Genomic DNA, 27751 nt, shown 5'->3' on the forward strand with positions numbered 1-27751 from the left:
TTGGTCTGTTTGAAACTGTATGACTGATTAAATATATATTTAAGGGCTGGTATGGGTTGCCTCTTTAGTGTTTCAGTAATGGATGGGTTATTTAAGTGAGTGTGGGGCTGACTCCTTTATCACTATATTCATGAGAGTTGTGTTTGTGCATGTGAGTAAAAGTTTAGATGCTTGTAGCTTTTTAAGCACATAGGAGTGTGCCCTATCAACTAGGTACAGCCTACCTGCAGGGGTCGATGAAGTGGCGGCCTTCCTCCAGAATTTCCACACGAAGCTCCTCACGAACCTCTGGCTTGGACCGGTACAGCTGAAATCGCCCCACGTTGGGCGCCAACTGAAGTACTGGGAATTTTAAGCCCAGCGGTGCAGGGGAACACACCCTAAGACTTCGGGTTCTTCCTGTTTCAGACCTACAGAAACACAGAGTATTCTGGGTGAAGTCAAAGATCGATTTATTGGCTGCAGACCAATTACAGGTATCCGAGAAGTACAACAACATGTATGTTCTCAGGAGACTGGTTCAAGTTACAGAAACGAGCTTCTCCTTAAATACAAAATATCATGCTTCAGGCACACATTCCTTGTTTTATGGCATGGTCATTCATATGTATACATTACAAACGAAAAGGCAGAGCCATGATGACCATCCCACATTCCAGTTAAGCCAGCCCACAATTATTTACCCAGCGAGGCTCAGATCCCACATCAGATATCAATAGGCCCCAATAAACACGGGCATCTCCTGTTTGGAAAACAAGCCATAAAGCAGGAAGAGTCAGGTGTGAAAGAGATTAGCCGGAGGCTCGTGTAAGATGAAAAGGCTTTATGGTGTGTCAAACCCTGATGCTAATCGCAGGTGGCCGTAGGACGGGGAGCTTGTGAGACCGGACTGACCTGGGGCAGCGGAGCCAAGCTGCACAGGTCACAGAGAAGTCAAACAGAAAGTACACGTGTTCTAAAGGCCCATACTTGCTCGTAATGTGTAGCCTATGTGAGGGCAACCATAAGATGGCCACCGCTCTAAGATGGAACCCACGTAGTCAGTGTATAATATCATATACACAGTGCATTCATAGCTAAAACGTTATACAAAGCACTTGTACATACCGCATTGACCAATAGCGGTTCGCTAATACCGGAATAGACAGGGGTAGGGCCCTGCCTCCTACGCGGTCCCAAATTTCAAAGTACCACAACTTCTTCCTTCGATTTTCATATGCTGAGCAAATGAAAACTTTCTTTTTATTATTTCCCCTTCATATACTAGTTAACTTTGGTCACTTTCTTTTAACCCTCCTTTGTACTCTCCTGATGGAAAGGTCAATCTGATACTGCCTTTTGGAGGAGGTGTTACTCCATCACTGCACCCAGCATAGCCCCCGTGTAACTCAACAACAGAGTTTTACAATTCAATATAATAAAACTATGTCTTTAAAATCATATGTACTCTATAATAACAACAATGAATTAGAAAATGTAAATTTTTCTGATACATAATATATTTTAAGTACTATACTTCAACATACCAATCCACAACCTATTTTAAACCCTTTCCCCGCACTGGTTTGCTTCAGTTTCCATACCAACCTCTTTTCAAATACTGTACAGTTACAGTAAGCCAAAGGTTTATACACTTATAAACCACCACAAAGCAGCTTGCAATTGCACAGTGGCAGATGTGGTTGAATGCATATAAACATAAGCTTATCAACACTCGAATTACTTTGGAAACATTTAAACACAGCTAATCATGCATATATTCACATTTTCTAAGTGAAACACAACCTATTTTTATGTTTCACATTAATAACAGCACCCTAAAAAACACTTAATTTTTAAAACCAACTCCACTCCTCCAATTTAACTGCCTTTCACTTTACCAACACGCTTATTCACCTAAGCCTTCTCCTGATTGCTACTTCTCCTTCCTTTAAAATGGTTAGAGTGTGGATTGTGGGTCACAGCTAAATCTTCGGGGCTATAACAAAATCCAAGAAAAATGGAATTGAGAAGGACTTGGGTTTGACAAATGTGGATATTAAATTGTTTGGTCACGTAAGATTAAAGTGGCACCAAATGCTGCCTTTCGTTGAGAGATTTGCACATTCCCAACATCCAGACCTGTTTATAATGTACTGTGGTGGGAATGACCTAGTCACTATTACTGGTGTTGGATTGGAAATTGCAATAAACGAGACATTTAACCTTGCTCTATTGTGATTTACACCAACAAATGCCAAAAACAAAAATAGAAATGGTCAAATCAATTCTGTCCACAGATGGACAATGCCAGGAAACATGTTAATAAAGCTGTTTGTGCATTCTTAAGAGACCATAGCAGGGGCTTTATCTATAAAAACAAACTGAGTTTTGACATGCATGCACTCTATAGAAGAAATGGAATTTACTTTACAGATGAAGGCAACAAGGTGTTTCTCAGCTTCCTGAAACTCTGCATCTACTCTTATGTGTCAAGGAGACATACTTTTAATAAACACAAAGGCTCTATTCCAAACCGCCCTATTGCCTAATTCTAAATCCTGCTTGTGTTAAATCTTTTTTTATAAAAATATTGTCCAGAGTTGCAAGTCTGCTACAAACCAATGGACAACAAAAAACAATTAAAATGTATAAAAAATATTGTAATACTAGACAAATTATAAACACTTTGTACATCATTTTCCAAGTGTCTAACTGAGTGAATAACTGGATTGATAGGTGTGAATAATTCTGGAAGTAAATAATGACAATTTCTCAGAGAAAGTGCGCCTAAGGATAAGATTCTATAAGTGAGTATGGGAGTGGATGCATGAGTGTCTGACTACTGCATGAGTCTCTGAGTGTGTCTGTGAGTTGGTACATGAGTCTGTCAGTGGGTCTGTGAGTGAATGTGTGAGTCTCTGAGTAGGTCTTCTGATTAGGAGCATGATTGTCTGAGTGGGTCTGTGAGCAAGTGTGTAAGTCTCTAAATGTTTCAGTGAGTTGGTGTGTGAGTCTCTATGTGGGTCTGTAAGTGGGTGCATGAGTCTCTAGGTGTGTGACTGGATGAGCGAGTGTCTGAGTGGGTCTGTGAGTGGGAGCAAGAGTATGTGAGTGGGTCTGTGAGTTAGTGAGCAAGTCTCTGAGTGTTTCTGTAAGTTGATGTGCATTGTCTGTGAGTGTACATGTGAGTTGCTCATTGGGTCTCTAATTGGGTGTGTGAGTGAGTCAGTGAGTAGCTATATAAGTCACTGTTTGGGTTTGTAAGTGAATTCATAAATGAGTATTTCTGTGAGTGGTTGTGTGTGTCTCTGAGTGGGCCAGTGAGTGGATTTAAGAGTCTCTCAGTGGGTGTGTGACTGTGTGCATGAGTGTCTGAGTGGGTCTGTCAGTATGTGTCTGAGTCTCTGAGTGGTTCTGTGAGTGGGTGTATGAGTCTTTGAGTGGGTTCATGAGTGTCTCAGTGGGTCTGACAGTAGATGCTTAAGTCTCTGTTGGGTCTAAGAGTAGGCGCTTATGTGTCTGAGTAGGTCTGTAAGTGTGTGTATGAGTCTCTGAATAGTTATAAGAGTGTTTTTGTAAGTCTCTGAGTGGGTCTGTGAGTAGGTGCATGAGTATTTGAGTGGTTCTGAGAGTGGGTGCATAGATGTGTGAGTAGATCTGTGAATGCATGTGTGAGTTTGTATCTAAGTGAGTCTGTGAGTGGGAGCGTGAAACTCTGAGTGGGACTGTAAGTGATTGTGTAAGTACCTCAGTGGGTCTATCTGTGGCTGCATGACACTGTGAATGAGTCTCTGAGTGGGTGAGTAACTGTTCCAGTACTTCTCTAAGTGGGTGTGTCAGTCTCTGAGTGGGTCTCTCATTGGGTGTACGAATATATGAGTGGCTCTGTGAGTGGAAGTATGACTGTCTGTGTGATTCTGACACTGCGTGCATTAATGCATGAATAAGTGTTTGAATATGTATAGATTTAAATAATTTTGGTGGGATTTGTGAGTCCACCAAAATGTTACATGGGGGGGCGTGCTGAGCACCGCATTGGTGTAGTGACTTCAAAATACATGTTTTTTCTTAATTTACATAGCAGTTTACCCTATGGCCTGGCTTCAGGCTTTATTATAGGTGACTTTTAAGTAGTAGAACAACAGTTTACGGCATGTGAAACAGTTTTAAATACCAAGTCAGCCTATCATTATACAACAGCAGGGTAAGACGTGTCAAGGGGTTTCAAATATCAAGACAGGCACAGGTGTGGTAGGGCTGAGACATTTTTAAAGACCTACTTTTCTGGATGGTTCACTTGGTAGTGTCAGTTCTTTACTAGATAACTAAAGGAGCAGTTCACTCTTTTTCAGTAACTATGTATTTGTAAAGAAGTTTCTTACACTACATCACTTGGTCTGTTTGAAACTGTATGACTGATTAAATATATATTTAAGGGCTGGTATGGGTTGCCTCTTTAGTGTTTCAGTAATGGATGGGTTATTTAAGTGAGTGTGGGGCTGACTCCTTTATCACTACATTCATAAGAGTTGTGTTTGTGCATGTGAGTAAAAGTTTAGATGATTGTAGCTTTTAAGCACATAGGAGTGTGCCCTATCAACTAGGTACAGCCTACCTGCAGGGGTCGATGAAGTGCGGCCTTCCTCCAGAATTTCCACACGAAGCTCCTCACGAACCTCTGGCTTGGACCGGTACCACTGAAATCGCCCCACGATGGGCGCCAACTGAAGTACTGGGAATTTTAAGCCCAGCGGTGCAGGGGAACACACCCTAAGACTTCGGGTTCTTCCTGTTTCAGACCTACAGAAACACAGAGTCTTCTGGGTGAAGTCAAAGATCGATTTATTGGCTGCAGACCAATTACAGGTATCCGAGAAGTACAACAGCATGTATGTTCTCAGGAGACTGCTTCAAGTTACAGAAACGAGCTTCTCCTTAAATACAAAATATCATGCTTCAGGCACACATTCCTTGTTTTATGGCATGGTCATTCATATGTATACATTACAAACGAAAAGGCAGAGTCATGATGACCATCCCACATTCCAGTTAAGCCAGCCCACAATTATTTACCCAGCGAGGCTCAGATCCCACATCAGATATCAATAGGCCCCAATAAACACGGGCATCTCCTGTTTGGAAAACAAGCCATAAAGCAGGAAGAGTCAGGTGTGAAAGAGATTAGCCGGAGGCTCGTGTAACATGAAAAGGCTTTATGGTGTGTCAAACCCTGATGCTAATCGCAGGTGGCCGTAGGACGGGGAGCTTGTGAGACCGGACTGACCTGGGGCAGCGGAGCCAAGCTGCACAGGTCACAGAGAAGTCAAACAGAAAGTACACGTGTTCTAAAGGCCCGTACTTGCTCGTAATGTGTAGCCTATGTGAGGGCAACCATAAGATGGCCACCGCTCTAAGATGGAACCCACGTAGTCAGTGTATAATATCATATACACAGTGCATTCATAGCTAAAACGTTATACAAAGCACTTGTACATACCGCATTGACCAATAGCGGTTCGCTAATACCGGAATAGACAGGGGTAGGGCCCTGCCTCCTACGCGGTCCCAAATTTCAAAGTACCACAACTTCTTCCTTCGATTTTCATATGCTGAGCAAATGAAAACTTTCTTTTTATTATTTCCCCTTCATATACTAGTTAACTTTGGTCACTTTCTTTTAACCCTCCTTTGTACTCTCCTGATGGAAAGGTCAATCTGATACTGCCTTTTGGAGGAGGTGTTACTCCATCACTGCACCCAGCATAGCCCCCGTGTAACTCAACAACAGAGTTTTACAATTCAATATAATAAAACTATGTCTTTAAAATCATATCTCTTCTATAATAACAACAATGAATTAGAAAATGTAAATTTTTCTGATACATAATATATTTTAAGTACTATACTTCAACATACCAATCCACAACCTATTTTAAACCCTTTCCCCGCACTGGTTTGCTTCAGTTTCCATACCAACCTCTTTTCAAATACTGTACAGTTACAGTAAGCCAAAGGTTTATACACTTATAAACCACCACAAAGCAGCTTGCAATTGCACAGTGGCAGATGTGGTTGAATGCAGATAAACATAAGCTTATCAACACTCGAATTACTTTGGAAACATTTAAACACAGCTAATCATGCATATATTCACATTTTCTAAGTGAAACACAACCTATTTTTATGTTTCACATTAATAACAGCACCCTAAAAAACACTTAATTTTTAAAACCAACTCCACTCCTCCAATTTAACTGCCTTTCACTTTACCAACACGCTTATTCACCTAAGCCTTCTCCTGATTGCTACTTCTCCTTCCTTTAAAATGGTTAGAGTGTGGATTGTGGGTCACAGCTAAATCTTCGGGGCTATAACAAAATCCAAGAAAAATGGAATTGAGAAGGACTTGGGTTTGACAAATGTGGATATTAAATTGTTTGGTCACTTAAGATTAAAGTGGCACCAAATGCTGCCTTTGGTTGAGAGATTTGCACATTCCCAACATCCAGACCTGTTTATAATGTACTGTGGTGGCAATGACCTAGTCACTATTACTGGTGTTGGATTGGAAATTGCAATAAACGAGACATTTAACCTTGCTCTATTGTGATTTACACCAACAAATGCCAAAAACAAAAATAGAAATGGTCAAATCAATTCTGTCCACAGATGGACAATGCCAGGAAACATGTTAATAAAGCTGTTTGTGCATTCTTAAGAGACCATAGCAGGGGCTTTATCTATAAAAACAAACTGAGTTTTGACATGCATGCACTCTATAGAAGAAATGGAATTTACTTTACAGATGAAGGCAACAAGGTGTTTCTCAGCTTCCTGAAACTCTGCATCTACTCTTATGTGTCAAGGAGACATACTTTTAATAAACACAAAGGCTCTATTCCAAACCGCCCTATTGCCTAATTCTAAATCCTGCTTGTGTTAAATCTTTTTTTATAAAAATATTGTCCAGAGTTGCAAGTCTGCTACAAACCAATGCACAACAAAAAACAATTAAAATGTATAAAAAATATTGTAATACTAGACACATTATAAACACTTTGTAAATCAATTTCCAAGTGTCTAACTAAGTGAATAACTGGATTGATAGGTGTGAATAATTCTGGAAGTAAATAATGACAATTTCTCAGAGAAAGTGTGCCTAAGGATAAGATTCTATAAGTGAGTATGGGAGTGGATGCATGAGTGTCTGACTGCTGCATGAGTCTCTGAGTGTGTCTGTGAGTTGGTACATGAGTCTGTCAGTGGGTCTGTGAGTGAATGTGTGAGTCTCTGAGTAGGTCTTCTGATTAGGAGCATGATTGTCTGAGTGGGTCTGTGAGCAAGTGTGTAAGTCTAAATGTTTCAGTGAGTTGGTGTGTGAGTCTCTATGTGGGTCTGTAAGTGGGTGCATGAGTCTCTAGGTGTGTGACTGGATGAGCGAGTGTCTGAGTGGGTCTGTGAGTGGGAGCAAGAGTATGTGAGTGGGTCTGTGAGCTAGTGAGCAAGTCTCTGAGTGTTTCTGTAAGTTGATGTGCATTGTCTGTGAGTGTACATGTGAGTTGCTCATTGGGTCTCTAATTGGGTGTGTGAGTGAGTCAGTGAGTAGCTATATAAGTCACTGTTTGGGTTTGTAAGTGCATTCATGACTGAGTATTTCTGTGAGTGGTTGTGTGTGTCTCTGAGTGGGTCAGTGAGTGGATTTAAGAGTCTCTCAGTGGGTGTGTGACTGTGTGCATGAGTGTCTGAGTGGGTCTGTCAGTATGTGTCTGAGTCTCTGAGTGGTTCTGTGAGTGGGTGTATGAGTCTTTGAGTGGGTCTGTGAGTGGGTTCATGAGTGTCTCAGTGGGTCTGAAAGTAGATGCTTAAGTCTCTGTTGGGTCTAAGAGTAGGCACTTATGTGTCTGAGTAGGTCTGTAAGTGTGGGTATGAGTCTCTGAATAGTTATAAGAGTGTTTTTGTAAGTCTCTGAGTGGGTCTGTGAGTAGGTGCATGAGTCTTTGAGTGGTTCTGAGAGTGGGTGCATAGATGTGTGAGTAGATCTGTGAATGCATGTGTGAGTTTGTATCTAAGTGAGTCTGTGAGTGGGAGCGTGAAACTCTGAGTGGGACTGTAAGTGATTGTGTAAGTACCTCAGTGGGTCTATCTGTGGCTGCATGACACTGTGAATGAGTCTCTGAGTGGGTGAGTAACTGTTCCAGTACTTCTCTAAGTGGGTGTGTCAGTCTCTGAGTGGGTCTCTCATTGGGTGTACGAATATGTGAGTGGCTCTGTGAGTGGAAGTGTGACTGTCTGTGTGATTCTGACACTGCGTGCATTAATGCATGAATACGTGTTTGAATATGTATAGATTTAAATAATTTTGGTGGGATTTGTGAGTCCACCAAAATGTTACATGGGGGGGCGTGCTGAGCACCGCATTGGTGTAGTGACTTCAAAATACATGTTTTTTCTTAATGTACATAGCAGTTTACCCTATGGCCTGGCTTCAGGCTTTATTATAGGTGACTTTTAAGTAGTAGAACAACAGTTTACGGCATGTGAAACAGTTTTAAATACCAAGTCAGCCTAGCATTATACAACAGCAGGGTAAGACGTGTCAAGGGGTTTAAAATATCAAGACAGGCACAGGTGTGGTAGGGCTGAGACATTTTTAAAGACCTACTTTTCTGGATGGTTCACTTGGTAGTGTCAGTTCTTTACTAGATAACTAAAAGAGCTTTTCACTCTTTTTCAGTAACTATGTATTTGTAAAGAAGTTTCTTACACTACATCACTTGGTCTGTTTGAAACTGTATGACTGATTAAATATATATTTAAGGACGGTATGGGTTGCCTCTTTAGTGTTTCAGTAATGGATGGGTTATTTAAGTGAGTGTGGGGCTGACTCCTTTATCACTACATTCATAAGAGTTTTGTTTGTGCATGTGAGTAAAAGTTTAGATGCTTGTAGCTTTTAAGCACATAGGAGTGTGCCCTATCAACTAGGTACAGCCTACCTAAGGTGTAAGTTATATGTTGTAGAACAGGAGTTTAAAACGTGTGAAGGTGTTTTAAATACAAAATCAGCCTAGTAGTAGAAGTGGATGGACAGTATCAATTGTACCAGGTCTGACACATGTTTAAAGGGCTACATCTCTGGATGGTTCACTTGGTAGTGTCAGTTTTTTACTAACTATTTGAATGAGTGTATCATTGCCTACGTGCGGTTCTCTTTTTAGATGTAACAAAGTTTCTTAGTAAATTGATGACTCTATTTGTGACTATATGACTCTGCAATTCTATATGTAACGGCTGACATAGATTATACCTATGTGGAGGTGTGTTTTCTATATGTAACTAAGTTTGTTGCTACATCACTGGTTGTTTTCTTGAAGGAATGTAAAGCAGCTTGTTTTACCAGTCTATAATCTCTTGAGTGCCTATATGAAACACAATCACACCGGGTATATATATAAAATATATGTATTTATTTCTAAACATACCCTCCTAGTATCTTTATGAGACTAGAGGTCAAAACACATAAGTTACACTCAAATATGACAGTAATAAGCACATATACACGTCAGGCCATAGGGGCGATCCAAACCATATACTAAAATAGTGGTATGAGAACCCTGACTTAACTAGACATCAAGCTTAGAGCCTGTAGAATCGCTGGGACTCCAAGGAACCACCCAAGGTAGTGACACTGGGGACCCACGGGGGCCGTATGCAGTGTTAGAACACAGCCACGAGCTCCAGCTAGCTTCTATGCGGAAAGTCGCTGTCAGATTTTTAATGATTAGGGACACTTTGAAATGAGTCAGGACCAAACCCTTTGGGACTTAGGAAGTTCTAGGGCCAAAACCCACGAGAGCACTGGAGTACTCGTGTTACCTCACCCAGGGAAGCCGGGTGCATAGGTTTTAAATGGTGTTGGGTCGCGTCGTCGATTTCAATGGGAGCTGGCAAATAAGTGCTGCTGCCGGGAATATAAAAAGCCTGGATCGAAGATGAGAAGAACATGAAAGCAGAGGGGACAGAATCTGGGTCACTTGCCAGTGACCAGGAGGACGGTAGGCGGTGGCCCACCGAAGTCGGGCGATTTCAGGTGAACCAGCCTTCGCAACAGCAACCCATGCAGTAAGAAGAAAGATGCTTCGGTGCAGACCAGCAAGGTCTGAGGGACTCCCCACTTGGTTTGAAATCAGGGCACATCTGGAGCAACCAGGGAAGCCCAAGAAAAATCAAAGTTAACTTCATAGGGACCCACCAGTTGATGGACCAGGGATCACGAAGGGACCTTAAGAGGAAACACAAAATGGCGGCCACGGGTCACTCAGGGTGACTAGGCTGACAATCTTCAATGGATCTTTTGCTCGAGGTGGGGGCTACAAGTAACCCCAAGCACAAGTTAAAGAGACATCGAGAAGTCAATGCACTTACAAAAGTGCATGGTGACCAGGAGTTCTGGTTCCTCGCTACTCAGAAAAGCTGCGGGTCTCAGCTTTGCTGGGGACTTGGGTTGGCCTCTGAGATATCTAGAAATCCTCTTCCTGGGCTGCAAATACTTTGGACTCTGGTGGGAGCTTCAGAAATGTAGACCGTCAAAATGGTTCATTGGTGCCTGCCAAGCAGGGGAGTCACTCCTTGACCCCAAGGGAGATTTCTTCAGTCCTCTAGTCTTTAGCAGAGCGTAAAACTTCCAGGATTCAGCTTCAGAGTTTTGCCCAGTAATATATAAAGTTATGTTTACAGAGGTTCCTTACTTATAACAAAGGAAGGGGTTGGACTAGCTCTGGGGACCCACCTATGGAAGAGTTTGGAAACAGGGGTGCCTACACCCATTTCCTTTGTCCAGTTTCATGCCAGAGCAGGGGCTGAAAGCCTCTGAACCGGTTTGAGCTGGACTATGCACAGGGACACCAAATGCAGGACTTCAAAGCACTCCCACCCAGCCCCAATACACATCAGCCTGTCTGGGAGGTGCTTACACCTCCCTGTGACAGGAAACCCATTGTCCAGGTCTCCCCTGGTGGAGTTTCGGTCAGCAACAGGAGGCCAGTCCCGTGTCTGTGGCTGCAGTATCCATTTTGTGATGCCAGAGCTCTATTAAGTTTATACCGGGTATACCAGTACTGCCATGTCTCTTCCTCTAGAAGGGTGGGATCATATCCTCACATCAAGAACTGATGTGGGGGTATGATTCCAAGGTGTTTGACACCAAACACTACATGTTTCCGTGCAAGCAGTCCAAAGTTAGCATTAACCGTTTAAGATATAATGCACTTAAGATTATATGGTCAGGCTGCACCACCGACAACCCCAGGGAAGAGATTCTGAAGGCTGCAGAGGGGCTCAGCTCATGCCTGGGCACCCTCTCACATATAACCAAGCACTCTGCCTTCAGGATTGTTAAAGCCTGCCATAGGAGTGACTGATAGGTTTGTATGTGCAGTGATAGGTGAGATATTGTGAACCTATACCTCAGTAAGGGGTGCATGCACCACCTTACACAGGCTGCAGTAGCAGACCTGTCGTGTCATTTTTTAGGGCTTTCCAGGGGTGGCATAATACATGCTTCCGCCCCTGGTAGGCCTCTGGGGTACCTATGCCCTGGGTACATAGTATACCATATACTAGGGACTTACAAGGGTACCTAAGGATCCAATCGGTGGTGTACCTAAAGTACATGCAATCAATTTAGAGAGGAAGCAGATAGGCTGGGGCCCTGAATAGCAGGGTCCCAGCCAGACAAAAGTTGAAAAACAGTGAAACATCAGCAAAAAAGTGGGGGTAAACATGTGAAGCAGATCCTACTCTCCTACACAACACCCCCCCCCCCCAAACGCAGGGACATTAAACTAACCTTAACCAGTTGAGTCTTCATGTTCTAAGTGGAAATATCTGGGGAGCATTGGCATGATTACTCCCAGGTCTATGTTCCACCGCATAGTCCATCCCCTGTAGGGAACTGGACGACCTGAGCAGTTTGGGATTTTCACCCTTCTTCTGTTTTAGCCATAAGAGGGGCTTATGGTCAGTCTGAACAATGAAGTGAGTACCAAACAAGTACGGCCTCAACTTCTTCAGAGCCCAAACCACAGCAAAGGCCTCCCTCTCAATGGCTGACCAACGTTTCTCTCTGGGGGTCAACCTTCTGCTTATGAAAGGTACTGGTTGATCCTGACCTTCATCATTCAACTGTGACAGTACAGCCCCTACCCCCAACTCAGATGCATCTGTTTGGACAATTAACTTTTTGGAGTAGTCAGGACTTTGCAGAATGGGAGCAGTGCACATGGCCTGTTCAGGTCATCAAATTCCTTTTGACAGCTAACTATCCACTGAACATTTTTGAGCATTTTCTTTCTTAGAGGTTAACTCATTCAGGGGTGTCACTATTGATCCATACCCCTTGACAAATCTTCTATAATACCCAGTCAAGCCTAAGAAGGCTTCCATCTGAGTCTGGGCAGTGGGAGCAACCCAGTCCATTATGGTCTGGATTTTGCTCTGCAGTGGTTGAACCTGGCCTCCACCTACAAGGTGGCCCAGGTAAACAACCTGACTCTTCCCTATCTGGCACTTAGTAGCCTTGATAGTTAGGCCTGCTTTTTGCAGGGTCTCCAAAACATTCCTTAGGTGGACCAGGTGATCCTCCCAGGTGGAGCTAAAGAAAGCAATATCATCTAGATATGCTGCACACTAGCCTTCCAGGCCTGTAAGGACTTGATTCACCAACCTTTGGAAAGTGGCAGGTGCATTTTTCAAACCAAAGGGCATTATCACAAATTGATAGTGCCCACTAGGGGTAGAAAATGCTGTCTTTGGCTTTGCATCATCAGCTAGTCTGATCTGCCAGTAGTCAGCTGCCAGGTCAAATGTGCTTAGAAATTTGGCTTAGGCCAAAGTATCTATCAGCTCATCTGCACTGGGGATGGGATGGGCATCAGTCCTAGTGACTGCATTTGAGACCTCTGTAGTCCACACAAAACTTCATATCTCTCTTGCCATCTTTGGTGTGAGGTTTAGGTACCAGGACTACTGGACTAGCCCAAGGGCTATCTGAGGTTTCAATGACTCCCAAATCCAACATGTTTTGGACTTCTGTCCTTATACAGTCCCTGACATGATCAGGTTGCCTGTAGAGCTTATTCTTCACAGGCAGACTGTCCCCAGTGTCCACTTCATGAGTGCACCAGGTGGTTTGACTTGGTGTCAGAATTTTTTTTTGTCTGTACTGGCTGAGAAGCTTTCTGCAGTCAGTTTGCTGCTGGACAGTGAGGCTGCCTGCCAAAGCTAAACCATCAACTGACCCATCATCAGGATTCTGAGAAAGCAGGTCAGGGAGTGGGTCACTCTCTTCATCCTGTCCATCAGTAGCCATGAGCAAGCCCATGTCTGCCCTGTCAACATATGGTTTTAGTCTGTTGACATGAAGTACCCTGTGGGTACTCCTAGGGGTTCCAATGTCTACCAAGTAGGTGACCTCCACTTTCTGTTCAACAATTGTATGGGAGCCACTCCATTTCTCCTGGAGGGCTGTGGGGGCCACAGGCTCCAACACCCACACCTTCTGTCCTGGCTGACAGTCAGTACTGCCTTTTGGTCATGTCAGGCCTTTTGTAATTCCTGGCTAGCCACAAGGCTTTTAGTTGCCTTTTTCATATACTGAGCAAACCTGGTGCTGAGAACAAGTACATAGTCCCCTATGTCCTATTTAGAGGGTTTGAGAGGTGAATCCCATCCCCCCTTCACCAGACACAAAAGACCCCTAACAGGATGGCCAAACAAAAGTTCAAAAGGGCTGTAACCCACCCCCTTATGTGGCATCTCCCTGTAGGCAAACAAATGGCAGGGCAAAAGGATGCCCCTCTCCGCCTAAGCTTCTCTGGGAGACCTTTAATCATGCTATTCAAGGTTTTGTTAAATCTTTCAACTAAACGATTGCATTGTGGATGATAGGGTGTGGTGAACTTATAGTTCACTCCACACTCCTTCCACATTGCAGTCAAGTAACTAGACATGAAGTTTGCTCCCTGTCAGATACTACCTCCTTAGGAAAGCCCACCCTTGAGAATACACCAAAGAGAGCTCTTGCGACCACAGGTGCTGTAGTGGTCCTAAGTGGGTATGCCTCTGGGTACCTAGTGGCATAGTCCACCACCACCAGGATAATTCTGTGCCCAGATGCAGTTTGAGGATCCATGGGATCACAAATGTCAATCCCAACCCTCTCAAAGGGAACCCCCACCACAGGTAGTGGTATCAGGGGGGCCTTTGTGGTTCCACCTGCCTTGCCACTGGCTTGGCAGGTCATACAGGAGCAACAAAACTCCTTAGTGTCTTCTGACATGTGGGGCCAGTGAAAGTGAAGGACAATTCTGTCCCTAGTCTTGTTCTGGCCCAGGTGTACTGTGTGAGAAGTTGGCCTGGCTTTTGCTGGTCACTAGTTAAAGTGGCCACCTTGCACCAGTCCAATTCGGCTCTTATGGTAGATAGGTTTAAGACAAACTTTTAAAGAAAGCTATCCTAGTGGTAGCTGTGGAGAGCAGCCTTCAGGCTAAGTATCTAGAGGAATGTAAAGCAGCTTGTTTTACCTTATAATCTCTCGAATTATCAAATGAAAGGACACCACACAGGTATATATATAAAATATATATGTATTTATTTCTAACACACTCTACTAATCACTTTATGAGATTAGAAGTAAAGAACATATGCAAATATCAACAGTTCACAACAAGTTAAGCACTTATATGGCTGGGGCCCTAGGGGAGTACCAGACCATATACTAAAAAAGAGGTATAAGAAGATCGTCTTGTGAGGGAACAAGGCCTAGGGCCTGTAGAAGCACTGGGGCCTCACTAATCCACCAAAGGCAGGCAAGTAAAGGACCCACGGGAGACGCAAGCATTGTGAGAACACAGCAGCGGATCCCAATAGACTTCAATGGAGCAAGTCGCGGTTGGAACTTTAAAGTGTTAGGATACTTCGGGAGAGTCTACAAGCAAGGCACTTACAGGGTAAGTAGTTCTAGAGCCAACACACACAGGAGCACTGTAGTGCTGGAGTTACCTCACCCAGGCAAGCCGGGTGCATAGGTGTCTTTTGGTGTCGGGCCGCAGCGTCGTTTTCAATGGGAGCCAAAGAAGACTTGCTGCTTGTGAAGACAGGAGAAGTGTCCGGTGGAATCCAAGGATGGATTCAGAAGAAAGAAGACATGAAAGCAGAAGAGACAGTGTTCAAAGTCACTTGCCAGTGACCCGGGCCCAGGAAGATGGATGCCCACAGTCGTCGGGTGATTTCAGGTGATCACGGGTGTCTTGACTCTTCAGCCACGAGGTCCAGGAGGTGTCGACGACAACCAAGAGCTGGATTCGGCGTGACCCATGAAGTCTGCAGCTTACTGAGGTGTCGGCAACCGGATTGGAGCCAAGAAGCCTTGGCAACAGCAAGTCTCATGGAAAGTGAAGAAAGTCAGTGGTGCAGACCAGCAAGGTCTGAGGGACTCATCCAGCAAGGGTAAGTCAGGGCAGACCTGGAGCAACCAGGGGAGCTCTTTGGTTCTGTAGAAAAGTCTTCAGGGGACCCACAAGCCAGCTGGCAAGGGATTGCACAGATGCCTTGGGACGATTCACTTCACAGGAGCCCACGGTCACTCGGGACGAGGTAGGCCTCTGATCTTCAATGGAAATCCTGCTGGAGGCTTGGACCATATGTGGTCCAATGCACAAGTTCGTAGAATGTTGTGAAGGGATTGCACGGTACCTGGGTATTGCTGTTCCTCGTCATTCGTGGGGCCCACTTGCCTCAGCTTCGCTGGGGACCCACAATAGCCTTGGAGAAGTCAGGAAATCCACTTCTGGGGCTGCAGGGTCTCCGGACTCCAGCGGGAAAGTTTGCGACTGTTGATGCAAAATGTTGGTGCCTGCCAAGCAGGGGAGTCACTCCTTGACTCCAAGAGAGATTCTTCAGTCTTCCAGAGGTAGTGGAACGTCGAAGGTCCAGGATTCTTCTTCAGAGCGTCATCCAGGGATATCTAGTTTGCAATGGCAAGGGTTCCCTAACTTATACTAAAAGGAAGGGAGGTACTAGCTCTATGACCCCTCCTATCGGAGGGTCAGGGGAGTGGGTGGTTACATACACTTCCCTTTGTCCAGTTTCATGCCAGAGCAGGGGAAGGTAGCCCCTGAACCGGTTTGAGCTGGCATATGCACAGAGGAGCCTACTGCTCCCCCAGTGCAGGACTTCAAAGCACTCTAGGAGTGCACCCACCCAGCCCCAATACACTAAATCCTGTCTGGAAGGTGGTGACACCTCCCTGTGACAGGATGCCTATTGTTGGGCCTCCTCCACTGCGATTTTCGGTCAGCAGCAGGAGGGCAGCCCAGTGTCTGTGACTGGTGGCATCCATTTTGTGATGCCAGGGCTCTTCAGGATTCTAACGTGTTGCCCACAGTAGGTACATGTCTATCCTTCTAGAAGGGTAGGATCATACTCCCACACCAGGTACTGGTGTGGGGGTATAATTCCAAAGCGTTTGACACCAAACATGACATGTTTTGATGCAGTCATTCCAAAGTTAGCATTTACCGGTAGGTTATAATGCACTTAAGAGTATATGGTTTAACCGCATCCACAAAAAGCTACAGAGAATAGACTCTGAGAGCTGCAGAGGAGCCCTGCTCAGGCAGAGGCACCCCCTCACATGGAAACCAAGCACCCTGCCCTCAGGATTGATAGGGCCTGCCTTAGGGGTGACTGATAGGTTTATATGTGTGTGTAAGGTGAGATATAGGGAACCTATATCTCAGTGAGGAGTGCTAACACTACCTCACCCAGGCTGCAGTAGCAGGCGTGTGGTGTCAGATTTAGTCTGCTTCCCAGGGGTGGCATAATACATGCTTCAACCCCTGGTAGGCCTATGAAGTTCCTATGCCCTTGGTACCTAAGGTACCATATACTAGGGGCTCATAAGGTACCACAGAATCCAATCACTAGTGCATCTAATATGAACTCCAAGTTGTTTAGAGAGAACAGAGAGGCTCGGGCCCTGATTAGCAGGGTGCCAGCCAGACTATTGCCAGAAACCGGTGTTAATCATCAGAAAAACGTGGGGGCAACATAAGTGCAGTTCCTAATCTCCTACATCCTGCTAAAGGAATATCATTAGCTAGTGTCAATCGGAAGCCCCTAAACTTCAGAGATATAACCAGCCTCCTGCAGGCACCAGGCTTGGGGTCTATAAAGGAGTCCATCATCCCAATACATTTTATGGGTGCCATTAGCATTCCCAGGAGCCTCATCAGCAGCTTGCTTTCTGAGGGGTTCAAGAGAGGGGCAGGTTTTCTGCTCCTGGCACAGATCAGACCTGGAAGGGCCCCCTGTCCCCAAGAATTCAACCTGGTCAGGTTGAAGCTCCTCCGGGACAGTTCCTTCTTCAGGCTCAAGATCATCTCCCTGAGGAGACTGATCTGCATTTTGAGTCAGCGGGGAAGGCACTGCCTTAACCTTACTGCTCTTTCTCTTGGTAGGCACCTGGTCCATTATTCCAGAATCCAGGGCCTGTCCAGTGTTAGACAGGTTGGCCTGTGACCTAGTCACTTCAAAGACATGAGCAGGGATCCCTAACATTTCTGCATGTGTCCTGTGCTCCACTTCAGGCCAAGCTGAAGTTTCTGTATCATTGCCAAGCAAGCACTGTACTGGTATGTCTGCACTTACCACAACTTTCTTAAGGCCAGTTACCACTCCCCAGGAGAAGTTAAAACCTGCCAGGAGAATGGTTTGTTCTGGCATTGCTAGCATTGGTCACTTGGTATATTTCACCAAGTATAATCTGCCCAGGTTCCACAAGATCTTTTGTCACCATTGTGACACTTGCCCCTGTGTCCCTGAATGCCAAAGCCTCTTGTCCATTTATCAAAGGCTGCTGTCTGTATTTGTCAAGGTTACTGGGACTCACCAAGGAGGACATATCCATGCCTCCATCACAGAGTAGGACAGCCTGAGTTGGAACTCTGACTAGGCCAGAGTCCATCTCAGAACCCCGGGTCAACCCTACTACACCCTTATTCTGAATATTTCCACCACCAATTGTAGCTGTACTAGGGGGAACAGTTGCCTTAGGGGCAATGGTGGCTGGAGTTGATTCTTTGGACTTGGTGCAGTCACTTGTCCAGTGAGTTTTCTGCTTACAGATTTTGCACCATGGTTTCCTTTGGCCTTTTCCCTTGTTAGACTGTGAATCCCCACCTGAAGAAGATTTTTGGGGCCCTTGTGAAGACTTCTGGTCTTTACCTTTCTCCCTACCCTTTGAACTTTACAGGCCATTTCCACTGCAGTTATCCATTTGTGGATATCATCCCCACTCTGGTAGGGAGGGACAATCTTATTCAGGTTTCTATGGTCATGAGACCTCTCCCTATCTCTAGGGATGTTGCTGCAACCATGGTACTCTAGTCCCAAATTTTTTCTCGCTCTGTAGAGCTCTAGGGCCTCATAATCTAGGGCTACCTGCTTTCTTCTGATTTCAAGCTGAGCTTCCTCATACTTAAGCAGTCTCTCCCTCCTCTCCTGAGAGGTTTCCTTCCTATGAGAGGAAATAGAGGTCCCTATAGATGAACAATAATGGTTAGACTCCACTGAGGGAGATCTAGACCTTCTAGGCCCACCACCAACTCTTCCAGAAGGGACACAGAGGGGCCAGTGTGGCCCTCCCCCTCATCTTCCAGGGGAGCTGGATTTTCCAGGTCAAGATCATTGTCATCTTCCTGGTCAGCATTAGAGGTTAGGTCATGGGGAATTTCACCCCTAGGCCCTTCCTCAGGTGCTGTCCCACCCACTCTGCTGGGTGTTCAGACCCTATAGGTCTTCTGAGATCATCCAGCCTGAGTACCTCTATGAGATGCTGGGTGTTTGGACTTTTGCCTGTCTTCAGTTTCCTAGCTGTGCATAATGCTCTCAGTTCCATGAATGGGAGGTTATCACACTTGGAAACTAGAAGTCCATTGGCTTCTGGCAGGGACCCACTGGTTCCTGGCCTTGAAGACATTACTAGTGAGGTGTGGTGTATTGCACTACCTACTCTAGTGTGGCCAACTAAACTCTCTTGAGTTGTAGAAAGGATGTGCTAGGCCCTTAACACACAACTCTAATTTCAGTAGAACTTACTGTATTCTATAGCTTGTATTATATGCACCTAGGGTACCTTTAGTAGTTTTCAGATAGTCACTGAATTGAGATTATCTGGTAAAACAATAGCGAGCTGGAATACCACACGCTGCACACCAATGTGAGAAGTTGGCCTGGTATATGCTGTCCACTAATTATAGTGGGCACCTTGCACCAGTCCAAACAACCCCTTATTGGTTATAGGTTAAAGACAACCCTTATTGAAAGCTATCCTAGTGGTAGCTATGGAGAGCAGCCTTCAGGCTAAGTCTTGAAGGAATGTAAAGCAGCTTGTTTTACCAGTCTATAATCTCTTGAGTGGCTAAATGAAAGACAATTACACCAGGTATATATATAAAATATATGTATTTATTTCTAAACACACCCTCCTAGTCTCTTCATGAGTCTAGAGGTCAAAACACATGTTACACTTCAAATATGACAGTAATAAGCACAAATACACATCAGGCCCTAGGGGCGAGCCAAACTATATACTAAAATAGTGATATAAGAACCACGACTTAACTAGACACAAGGCCTAGAGCCTATGGAATCGCTGGGACCCCAAGGAACCACCCAAGGTAGTGACACAGAGGACCCACGGGGGCCGTGTGCAGTGTGAGAACACAGCCGCGAGCTCCCGTTAGCTTCTATGGGGAAAGTGGCGGTCAGATTTTTAAAGATTAGGGACACTTAGAAATGAGTCAGGACCAAACCCTTTGGGACTTACAAAGTTCTAGGGCCAACACCTACGGGAGCACTGGAGTACTCGTGTAACTTCACCCAGGGAAGCCGGATGCATAGGTGTCAAATGGTGTAAGGTCACGTGGCTCAGCTCATTCCCGGGCACCCTCTCACATTTAACCAAGTATTCTGCCATCAGGATTGTTAAGGCCTGCCATAGGAGTGACTGATAAGTTTGTATAGCAGTGATAGGTGAGGTATAGTGAACCTATACCTCAGTAAGAGGTGCATGCACCACCAGACCCAGGCTGCAGTAGCAGACCTGTGGTGTCATTTTGGGTGTTTTCCAGGGGTGGTATAATAAATGCATCAGCCCCTGGTAGGCCTCTGGTGTACCTATGCCCTGGGTACATAGTATACCATATACGAGGGACTCACAAGGGTACCTCAGAATCCAATCTGTGGTGTACCTAAAGTACATGCAATCAATTTAGATAGGAAGCAGCTAGGCTGGGGCCCTGAATTGCAGGGTCCCAGCCAGACTAAAGTCGAAAAACAGTGAAACACCAGCAAAAAGTGGGGGTAAACATGTGAAGCAGATCCTACTCTTGTACAGTTTCTGCATGTTTCTTCCTCTTTATGCACTACTATTGCCTCTTTCTGTGCTTCGCTTGCTTCTTTCTGCACTTTTCTTTATATCTTTCTGTACCTCTCTTGCCTCTTTCTATACTTTTCTCACTCTTTCTGCACCTCTCTACCTTCTTTCTGCATCTCTCTTGGTTCATTCTGCACTTCTGTTGCCTCTTTCTGAATTTCTCTTGTGGGTTTCTTCACATTTCTTGCCTCTTTCTGCACTTTTCTTACTCTTTTTGCACCTGTCTTGCTTCTTTCTGCTTCCCACTTGCCTGTTTCTTCACCCCTTTCCTCTTTCTGCTTGTCTTTTTCTTCTTTCTTCAATTCTCTTCTCTCTTCCTCCACCCCTCTTCCTGCACCTATGTTGCGTCTTTCTGCACTTCACTTGCTTCTTTCTGCACCTCTCTTGCTTCTTTATGCACCCCTTGTGCCTCTTTCTGCATCACTCTTTCCTCTTTCTGCATCCCTCTTACCTCCTTCTGCAGCTCTGTGTCTCATTTCTGCACTTCTCTTGCTTCTTTATGCACCTCTCTGGATTCTTTCTGCACCCCTGATGAAACTTCCTGTACCCCACTTCTCTCTTTCTGCACCCCTCTTGCCTCTTTCTGCAACTGTTTCTTCTTTCTGTACTTCGTTTGTTTCTTTCTCCACCTATCTTGCTGTTTTCTGCTTCCCTCTTGCCTCCTTCTCCACCCATCTTCTCCCTTCCTTAATGTCTGTTGCTTCTTTCTGCACTTCTCCTGCTTCTTTCTGCACCTCTCTTGCTTCTTTCTGCACCCCTCATGCTTCTTTCTGCACCCCTCTTTTCTGTCTGTACACCTCTATTTGTTCTTTCTGCACTCCTCTTGCTTCTTTCTGTACCTCTTTTTCCTGTTTCTGCAACTCTCTTGCCTCTGTCTGTACTTATCTTGCCTCATTCGGCACCTCTTTTGCTTCTTTCTGCTTTTCTCTTGCTTGTTTCTGCATGTTTCTTCTTCTTTATGCACTACTATTGCCTCTTTCTGTGCTTCTCATGCTTCTTTCTGTACTTTTTAAAATATCTTTTTGCACCTCTCTTGACTCTTTCTATACCTTTCTCACTCTTTCTGCACCTCTCTAGCTTCTTTCTGCACCACTCTTGGTTTATTCTGCACTTCTCTTGCCTCTTTCTGCACTTCTCTTGTGTCTTTCTGCACATTTCTTGCCTCTTTCTACACTTTTCTCACTCGTTTTGCACTTGTCTTGATTTTTCTGTACTTCTCTCACCTCTTTCTGTACTTAAATGGGAAGTGCAAGCTGTCAAGTTTAAAGGTCTGCGTGCTCTCGGGACTGAAGTATGTGTCTACTTGTACATGTATCCTTACATATGCTATGCATCTAAAGATGGTAGCTTAAAAAGTGGGTAACTTCTCCTATAGGTGGTCAATTCTTCTCACTTCTGCTCTGTCATTCGGTTGCACAGGCAGACATGTCTTATGTAAATAGGTGTTATAGAGCCCTTCAAATATACTAATGAATACCCATGTACCCTGTATTGTGAGCAGAAAGAAATGCAAAGAAATGCATACACCTTTTTGTACACAGATTTACAGAGTATGCTGTTTGTATTTGTATGTTTATTTTTATGTAACATGTCACTAGGTAAAAGCAGAGACACACGCATGCATACCTTCACAAATCTGATGAGACTTACAACAGTGATATTGTTAGGAGTGCTGTTTTAAATTAGCTGTTTTAAATTTGGTAGGCCTAACATTCTGAGCAGTCGATGAATAGTGAACCTTGAAGAGAAAAGTGAGGGTTAAGACATCTTGGGAGAAGGATTAGTGATTAAGCTACTTTCTATGAGTCTGTGGAAAGGTACAGTCAAAGTAGTCCTTTTTCTGCACCTCTGTTACTTCTTTCTGTATTTCTCTTGTTTTTTTTTATCTACCTGTCTTCCTCTTTCGGGACTTTTGTTGTCTCTTTCTGCATTTTTCTTGCTTCTTTCTGCGTCTTTCTTCCTCTTTCTGTCCATGTTCTATCTATAAAGGCATAGTTAGAAATTAGCAGTTTAAAAACTTTAACATTTACTGCAAAAACTAGAGGTTTCAGGGATGTTATAGTTAGTAATTAACATTTAAAAACATTAGATATTCACTTAAAAAACAGAGGCTTTAAGGACATTATAGTTAGAAATGAGCATTTAAAAATCTTGTAAATTCACTGAAAAAAACACAGTTTTCAGGGACGTTATAGTTAGGCTGATATTTCACTCATCCGAGTGAAATGTCAACCTAACTATAACGTCCCTGAAACGTGTTTTTTTCAGTAAAAAAAGAAAAGAAAAAAATATATGTATATATCCAAAAAATATCTATTTCCGTGAAAGAGATAAGGGGACACCGCGGGAATTGAAAACACCATTTATTTTTGATGTGGCATGATGTGTTTCGGCAGTTGCCTTCCTCAGATGCCTCGGGTGCTAGGGGTTCCGCTTAACTCCTTTTTGTAGTTGGCCCATCCCCCTGAAGTAGTGTGGGACACACCTGAACCACGTTCCACCAGAGAACACTCACGCTGTTCAGTGTTCAGAGACTGCAGTTCCCAACATGCAGTTTGTTTGTTGCGCAAGTGAGTGTCTCCGTCAGCCTTATTTTTGTATTTCTTCCAGTAAGAGGCTGAATTAGAATGCGATTTAGGCTGAACCCTTGCACTGTGCTGGACCATAAACAGTGTCAGAGTCCTCACTTGCAGCTGCTAGGTCACCTTTGGCAGCGCGTCTGCATACCCGGATTCCAGCAACCACGTCTGTCCATATGTGATAGATTGTCAAATAACAACAGATTCACCGCTTCTTGAGGATTAACGGCTGTCCAGGTAAATGCCACTGTACCTTGGAGCTCTTCAGGAAGGGTCCCCTTTAGATATAGATATAGATATGTACACTTCAAACCAGAAAATTAAAAAAAAAGAAAAGGGGGCAGGGTAGAATCACCCTGACCCAACAGGCCTTTTCAGGGGGCACCACATGGCCAAATGAAAGTGACACACTTCATTTACTTTAAGCCCCCGTTGGGTCAGGTCTCGTGGGCAATAACATATAACAAGCATTTCCAATACAATCTGTCCCTCATTTGTGAAAGTTAGAGCTATTTGCGTTGTAGTTGATATTGTTTTTTTTACTTATGTTTTTTGTTCGGAGTGAAATTATGTGGTTTGTATTGGAATTGGTAGTTGTGCAATTGTCTGCGGTGGAATTATGTGGTGTGTAGGGTATTTGTGTACTGGAAATATGTGGCATGGTGAATAGATAGGGGTGAGAGCTGTATAAAATAGATAGAAAGTAATATTGAGACAGACAGGTAGTTTGTATATGAAGTGCTGAATAAACTTTAGAGTAGTAGAAAGAGCGTGTGAGAAAGAGAGGATGAAGTGGGGAGAAGGTTAGATGCATAAAGATATTGCACTGATGTTCAAAGAAAACACTGAAAGAAGAGGCGAAGAGAGTATGTTTGCGGTTTGTATTATTAAAAAAGTTGTGGTAAAGAATTGGAATTTTGTGGATAGTAATTATGTGGTATTAAATGTAGTGGACTTATGTGTAGTGGTATTGTGTGTTGTGGATAGGCATGTATTGTGTTAAAATATGTGGTGCAGTGCTGAATTATGTGGCATAATGTGTAATTGTTGTGGTGTGGATTGGATGTATATTGTGTGTAGTGGAATTGTTTGTTTTGGAGTGGAATTTTCTGCTGTGGAATGTAATCATGTGCTACTGTGTTGTGTGGCATGGAGTGATAATATGTAGAGTGGAATTATGTTCCATGGTGTTGTGTATTTATGTGGAGTGTTATGTGTCATTGAGTAGATTTATGTGGAGTCTAATTATGTGGTATGAAGTGGAATGCATTGTGTGGTATGGAATTGTGTGGTGTTGAACTGGTGGAATAGTGTGAAATTATGTGGAGTGTAAATATGGCTCAAGTTGGAAACATGTGCTGCCTAGGCAAGACATAAAAAACAGGAGGAAGGCAGCACTTTTCCCCTTCTCCTTCAGTCCTTATGTGGAATGTACTGATGTGTCATGGAGTGTAGTACATTATGTTGTGCGATATGGAATTGTGTGGTGTTGAATTGTGTGGAATTGTTTTGCATGGTGTGAAAATATGTGGCATGTAAATATGGAAAACTTCACTTTCTTTAGTATAAAAACACTAAATCAAAAAAAAAAAATACAGGAACTTACTATTGACCAATAAATCATAAGGCGTAATACAATTCTTACGTTAATCAGTGTACTAATACACAACCATCTGGTAACACCATAAGATATTTAACAGAACATATTCTTGATGTCACAAGCCACGTGAAAGCTATGCACAGAAGAATATGGGAATAGTTACACAGGGATATATTGTACTAGGAAATTGTACTGTACAACATTATGTTCTTTCAAATCCAAGGATTCAAGAATATGTTCTGTTAAAGTATCTTATGGTGTTACCAGATGGCTGTGTATTTGTTCACTGATTAATGTAAGAATTGTATTACACCTTATGATTTATCAGTCAAAAATAAGTTCCTGGAAAAATATATTTTTTTTGATTTAGTATGTTTTTATACAAAAAAAAGTGAAGTTTATCATTATAGAACGACTGTTCAGTAGGAACAGTGCTCACTACAATCAGGGTCTAGCCTGTAAGTCTTCTAGTTTATTGAGTGTGTGATGTCAACACACCCAAGTAGTGTAGCACCCTTGGTTTAAAATTAGTAAAGAAGAGCAATATTGAACCTCAGAGTGCGCCTCTATTTCTCATAGACAAGGTGTGTAAATATGGCTCACGTTGCGGAGTTAAATTCTGCTGAGTGTAAATATGTGTTTTGGGGCAGAGTGGATATATGTGGAATGTAAATATGTGGCGTAAAGTGTAATGATGTAGTTTTGAGTCTAAATATATGTAGTGCAATTATTTGGAGTTGAATTGTTCTGTATGGAGTGCAAAATAATTATGTTGCATGTTGTGATATTATGTAAAGTGGAATTTTGTGGCATGGAAAGGAGTGGAAATTCGTGAAGTTCAATTGTCATTATGTGGCATGTAGTGGAATGATGTAGTGTTGAATTGTGTAGTGTTGAGTTATGATATGTTAAAATAGTTTGTGTAGTAGAATTATGTGGTGTGCATTTGTATGTTGTGGAATTGCATGGTATTTAATTGCATGGCTTTGTGTTTAAACATATGTAGTTGAATGCCCGTTGTCTTTAGAAGTGATGGGGTTGAGGTGGATGAAGTCACGGCTTGAAATCTGAGCCACATGTACTCCTGCTGGAGCTGCAATTTCAAAAGATTACATGCATTCTCCTGGACATCAAGCTACAGATCACTGTGGCACTGGCAACACATACCCAGGCCCTCTCAGCATTTGCCCCTGTAGCAGCTTCAGCTTGGCTTTATAAGTGGAAGAGGGAATGCAGGAACAAGGTTGTGTGTAAGGATTGGGACAAAGTGTTTGTTTCAGAGTCACGTTATTGTTTAGCCAACCCGTTCAAAATTGAAAATGTCTCGGTTGAAACTGGCTCAGTGCTCATGGCATTTCAGTTTAAACAAGAAAACGACGGGCCTATTTTTTTGTTGCATGGTTCTCCTTGGCAGGGGAGTGAGGAGGGAGGAGGGGATGGGCCGTAATTCCACACTACCTGCAAGTCTCTGTCTCTGGTCTCAGATGTGAAAGAGTTTGTGCTCTGTAAGAATGAATGGTCTAACATCCTCCAAGATGAGAAAGCAGCCATCAGAGCCCCTCATGATTGTGAGAGGTATTTGACACATAAGTAAAAAGCAGCTGTTCTAAAAAATACACACCTCACAGAAGAAACAGCTTGAAATGTAAATGAGGTGAGCTTTAAATCATGGATGGGTACAGTATGACATAGAGGCTCTCAAAGTACAGTCAAGAATGATCATTAAGCCAGAGCCAGATTGTATATCATCATGCCACAGTCAATAATTACAACAGTGTATCAGAGCTGCTTTAATTATTGTGTCGATGCCCACAAGATGACAAAAATCTTCGCAAGTACACAACCACCGACATAAGGAAAAGCACTGAAACAGGCCCTGCTAAGCAACGCACTGATGTTCTGCCTTACCCTGCTTGCCTTTACTGCACACCTATGCTCCGCTTTCGGTTTCTGCAGTTCACGCCATGGCAGGTCAGCTACATAAGGCTCAGCTTTATTGATGAAGCTCACAAACTTTCAGTCAATAAAGTGCAACTTATTTTTGAGAGTCGAGAAAATAAGGGCCACTCATAGGCACGAGGATTTGCCGGGAGCCATAGGGTATGCAGATACAGGTCCATCGGAGCGTTCAGATGGCTTGGACTGTTGTGTCATTTTCCCTTAAAGTGTTATTTTTGTAGGCAAAAAGAAATCCAAATGTGGGATACCAAATATTTGGCTAAAACTAATAAAGTTGGCACACTGCCAGATCCAGAGTCTCAAAATCGGCACTTACCTAGCCTCCCGCTGTCTAAAATCTTTATTAGAGCGTGCGATTCTGCCTCGCTTCCAGGTCTGAGGAGCTTTAAACGCCGACTGCAGGGAAAGCCAATGGGAGAGCTCGTTTCTCGTGACTGGCAGGTGGTTGGAAAATGCAACATTCGCTCCGGAAGAGATTATACCGGAAGATATCACCCTAGTTCCGTTGCCCGTGAAAGGAGTGCTGTTGAAATAAGATCTGTGCGCACATTACACTGAATGTCTCGCTACTAGAGCAGTTTATAAGAACTGGCTAAATGGTTGTAGACGTCCTTTTTTGTGACTACACTTTTTTGTAAAACGCGCAGGTTCTAAATTGAGATGCAAAGTGTGCATGTACTATTTCAATGTTCTAAGTATATACATTGAGCCGCACCTTTAATATTGTGCTTTTAGAAAATGATTTGGCACCCCCTCAGGATAATGTGCCCCCTGCTCTACTGAAGTCTTCAGAGGTCTGCCTATTGGCCAGCTCAGACAAATGCACTACCCACTGAAGGAGAGGGTGAACCTGTCCACGGGCAGGCTGGGCTCAGAAGAATGCAGCAATACCCACAGAAGGATAGGGCGAACCTGTGCAAGGCCAGGCTGGGCGCGGACGAATGCAACACTACCCACTGAAGGAGAGGGCAAACCTGTCCAGGGCCAGGCTCGGCTCGGCTTCAGCAGACAGAAGCAGTGCCATTCTGAGCTGCGTTACTGCCGTCATAACCCGACAGGATACTATTAAAAGTGTGGGCGTGGGCGTGGACGAATCCTTACACTCAAGCTCATGGAGGGGGGCAGGAGGATGGA

The 27751-nt window shown here is 43.8% G+C and overlaps 1 protein-coding gene and 1 long non-coding RNA gene across 2 annotated transcripts in view; one reads left to right on the top strand and one right to left on the bottom strand.

Annotated features, from left to right (window-relative positions):
* The window catches only part of LOC146863746 (uncharacterized), a 195246-nt gene that overhangs the window by 56703 nt on the left and 110792 nt on the right, over window positions 1-27751 (top strand). The window lies entirely within an intron of this gene.
* Window positions 259-26979, bottom strand: LOC146863747 (uncharacterized). Its single transcript, XR_014976559.1, has 4 exons — window positions 26934-26979; window positions 22370-22460; window positions 4598-4782; window positions 259-410 (listed from the first exon to the last, which is right to left on the bottom strand). It is a non-coding gene; the product is annotated as an uncharacterized LOC146863747 (long non-coding RNA).

Source organism: Triturus cristatus, chromosome 2_1 (assembly GCF_964204655.1).
Source record: "Triturus cristatus chromosome 2_1, aTriCri1.1, whole genome shotgun sequence".
In the NCBI taxonomy this organism is placed as follows: domain Eukaryota; kingdom Metazoa; phylum Chordata; class Amphibia; order Caudata; family Salamandridae; genus Triturus; species Triturus cristatus.